We start from the raw sequence: 4,237 nt of genomic DNA, 5'->3' as shown, positions 1-4,237 counted from the left end.
ACTGTTGTATCCACATTCATTTAAGATTAAGAAAAGCCCATCATTTCTTACCTTCCCCCAAATTAAATGATAGAAGTAGTATTTGATTGCAGTTTTAAATTTCATAACAGTTTTCACATATATTTAATCCAATTATGGTCACGAAGTTAAAGCAGGTTCCCACAGCTTTAAAAAAAAAATCTTAACTGTATATATTATGAAAGTATCCAACACTAAATAAATGGGCAATATGTGTGGATCCTTCTGTCTTAGGCATTAAATAATCCCTCTTTGATAAATAAAGGCAATGAGGGTCAGGAGAGACAAATGAATTACCAAAGATACCATTAGAATTCAGATTTCCTGCTTTAAAACTGTATGACCTTTTCAATCTACGCATGCTAATTTTCTTGTTCTCCAAGAGGAATATTTTTCATGCTAACTTTTTTCTAATTGTACTTTTTTTCTCCCAGAGGGATTTATTGCTCTCTATGCCAGTACCTGTTAAAAGATAGTTTAAGAAAGATATGCTTATGTCATTATTTGCCTGTCTGTGTAGTAAAATATCACATGTATCGATGTCAGCACAAAATATGTTCAAATTCAGGTTTGTTGATGATTTATTGCATGAATTCACATAAATTACATTTCTTATGCCTCAGCACTCTATTCTCTGTGATGTGTATTTTTTTTTTGTATCTTTCCAAGTTTTTATTGTGGCAAGAAAACATAACCTATAATTGCAAATTTTAATGAGTTTAAAGTGTACAATTTTTTACCTTTTGATTGATTTTTATTGAGATATAATTTACATATATAACATTGTGTACATTTAAGGTGTCCAGTGGGTTAATTTGACACATTTGTATATTGCTTTACGATCACCACCGTGGCTTTAGCTAATGCCTCTGTCCTATTACATAATAATTATTTTTTTTTTTAATAGTCAGAAGGTTTAAGATCTAGTCTCTTAGGAATTTTGAAGTATATAATACACTATTGTTGACTGTAATCTCTATGCTGTGCATTAGCTCTCCAGAATTTATGCTTCTTCTGTTTGTAAGTTTGTATCACTAAACAGCATTTCCACCTACTCCCTACCTACCCAGTCTCTGGGAACCACCATTCTACTCTCTGATTCTACGAGTTCAGCTTTTTTAGATTCAATGCATAAGTGAGATCATACAGTATTTATATTCGTCCTTCTGTGTCTGGCTTGTCTCACTGAGCATAATGCCCTCAAGGTCCATCCATGTTGTCTCAAAAGGCAAGGTTTCCTTCTTTTTATGGTGAATAATCTTCTGCTATGTATACTTACCACATCTTTTTAAAAAAGAATTTTATTGGAGTATAGTTGACTTATTGTGTTACTTTTTGCTGTACAGCAAAGTGAATCAGTTATACATATATCCACTCTTTTTAGATTCTTTTCGCATGTAGGTCATTACAGAGTATTGAGTAGAGTTCCCTGTGCTATACAGTAGGTCCTTATTAGTTATCTATTTTATATATAGTAGTGTAAATATGTCAATCCCAATCTCCCAATTTATGCTTCCCCTGATTTCCCCCCTGGTAACCATACGTTTTTTTTTCTATGTCTGTGACTCTATATTTTTACCATTTTTTAAGATTCCACATATAAGTGATATATGATATTTGTCATTCTCTGACTTACTTCACTCAGTATGACCATCTCTAGGTCCATCCATGTTGCTGCAAATGGCATTATTTCATTCTTTTTTTATCGCTAAGCAATATTTCATCACGTATATGTACCACATCTTCTTTATCCATTCATCTGTCGATGGGCATTTAGGTTGCTCCCATGTCCTCGCTATTGTAAATAGTGCTGCAATGAACACTGGGGTGCGTGTGTCTTTTCGAATTTCGGTTTTCTCCGGGTGTATGCCCAGGACTGAGATGGCTGGATCATATGGTAGTTCTATTTTTAGTTTTTTAAGGAAACTCCATACTGTTCTCCATAGTGGCTGCACCAATTTACATTCGCACCAACAGTGTAGGAGGGTTCCCTTTTCTCCACACCCTCTCCAGCATTTATTGTTTGTAGATTTTTTGATGATGGCCATTCTGACCAGTGTGAGGTGGTACCTCATTGTAGTTTTGATTTGCCTTTCTCTAATAATTAGTGATGTTGAGCATCTTTTCATTTGCTTTTTAGCCATCTGTATGTCTTCTTTGGAGAAATGTCTATTTAGATCTTCTGCCCATTTTTTGATTGGGTTGTTTGTTTTTTCTGATACTGAGCTGCACGAGCTGTTTGTATATTTTGGAGATTAATCCCTTGTTGGTTGCTTCATTTGCGAATGTTTTCTCCCATTCTGACGGTTTTTTTTTTTTTTTTTCATTTTGTTTATGGTTTCCTTTGCTATGCAAAAGCTTATAAATTAAGTTTACCTGTGTTGTAGTGAGTATCAGATCTTCATCCCTTTTTGTGTTTGAACATTCCATTGAATGGATGGACCACATTTTGTTTATCTATTCATCTGCTGATGTACATTTGCACTGCTTCTACCTTTCACTATTATGAATACTAATTCTCTGATCATCCACATTAGGCCTGGAATTGCTAGGTTATTTTCTACCAGGTTTTGCACATTATATTTTTTATTTCAACAGACATAAATATGATTTCCGCAAGCTCACATGACCTCGCACTTTGAATGACATTCTTTCTCATTATCAAATGACTGCTCCTTTAAAACAATCATTTTATCCTGCACACAATAGATAGAGGGTATGTGAAAATATGAGCAAAGTGTATTTTGATGTGGAGGTTTATTTGGCATTATCAATCTATTCCAATCACAAATTGCTGTTATAGCCAGGCCAAGTTAAAAATTCCCTTAAATATATGAGGGACAGCACATTAAAAATGACCCAGGAATTTTAAACCAAGTTGAAACTGAAGTCTATGCCGCACACGTGCTATTCATGGCAATTATCACTTTATTGTCTTTCTAACAAGTATTGCAAGTCTTCAGACGTCTGCATGTGATGTGTCCCTTCTGTAATGCTGGAAGTATGGCAAGATTGAACTGTTTGTGGGTTAACATATTTATTTAAATGTCTACAAGTTTAACTTAAGGTATCTTTTTTGTTGCCCTATTAAAAAACATTAACTCAGTACAAAGATCTAGAAAAAACGTTCACTGAACTATAGTTGAAAGTCACAGCCTGTGTATCAATGAAAATCCCAGGTTCCAATTTTTTTTTAAGAAAAGCAACTCCTCAGGGATAAATGAAGATGGAGAGCATGTCTCTAAGCCCCTGCAGAAAGCCCTCCCCTTCAGACTCGCAGATCCATCTTCCATGCAGGAGATCCTAAATTAGGGAACAGGACAGTTGAAGGAGCCCCAGACTGTCTATGTTCTGTGTGTTTCTGTTGTCTGCATTTGTTTGCATAGCACAGTGAAGCAGCAGGACGGTTTAATTACCACCATCTTTCTTGGAGCAAATTAATCTGCACTCACCTGCAGGGAGTCAATGAAGCAGAAAAGACCCCGGTGGAGAAATATTTCTTTTGTGTAACAAAGCTCAAACCTAGTTTAAACCTTGAAATGCCAACGTATAATTTATCTCACTGTTCTCTGACTATCAGCAATTAAGATACCAGATAAAAATAGGACATTGGAAGGGGTGTCTAAACACTTGGAGGCTGGCTCATGTCTGCACTGTTTAAATGTATCACCCACACCTGTCTGCCGGTTTGGAGACTGCAGACTTCTCATCAATCCCCATTTTCTTCCACAAGATTTGGAGCTAATGGTTTGTAGAAAATAACCAGCGTGTTGCATTTTTTCCCCCCTTTGTAGATTTTTTTTTCTTCCGTTATTTTACGAGGAAGTTTCACTTTCCTTTCTTTATTTTTCTCATAAAAATGAGTGCATTTGGGTGGGATTTGTAATGCAAGATGTATTTCAAACTAAATGAAAATGAAAACAAAACACATTACGATGTGGGATATGCAGGAAAAGAAACAGAAAAATTGGTCTTGGGATGCTTGCATTAGTTAAAAAATGAAAGTCTCAGAGAAAACATCTAAGCTTCTGCTTTAAAAGCCAGAAAAATGAGAGCAAATTAAATCTAAAATAAGTGGAAGGAAAGAAATAATAAAGTGCAGAACAAAAATCAATGAGAGACAAAACTGTTAAACAATGGATGAAACCAATTAAATCCAAAGCTGGTCCTTTGGAAAGTTCAGTAAAATTGATTAATTTCTAGCCATACAGTCAGGAGG

This window comes from Balaenoptera musculus, chromosome X, assembly GCF_009873245.2.
Source record: "Balaenoptera musculus isolate JJ_BM4_2016_0621 chromosome X, mBalMus1.pri.v3, whole genome shotgun sequence".
In the NCBI taxonomy this organism is placed as follows: Eukaryota; Metazoa; Chordata; class Mammalia; order Artiodactyla; family Balaenopteridae; genus Balaenoptera; species Balaenoptera musculus.
This window is presented reverse-complemented; position numbering follows the sequence as displayed.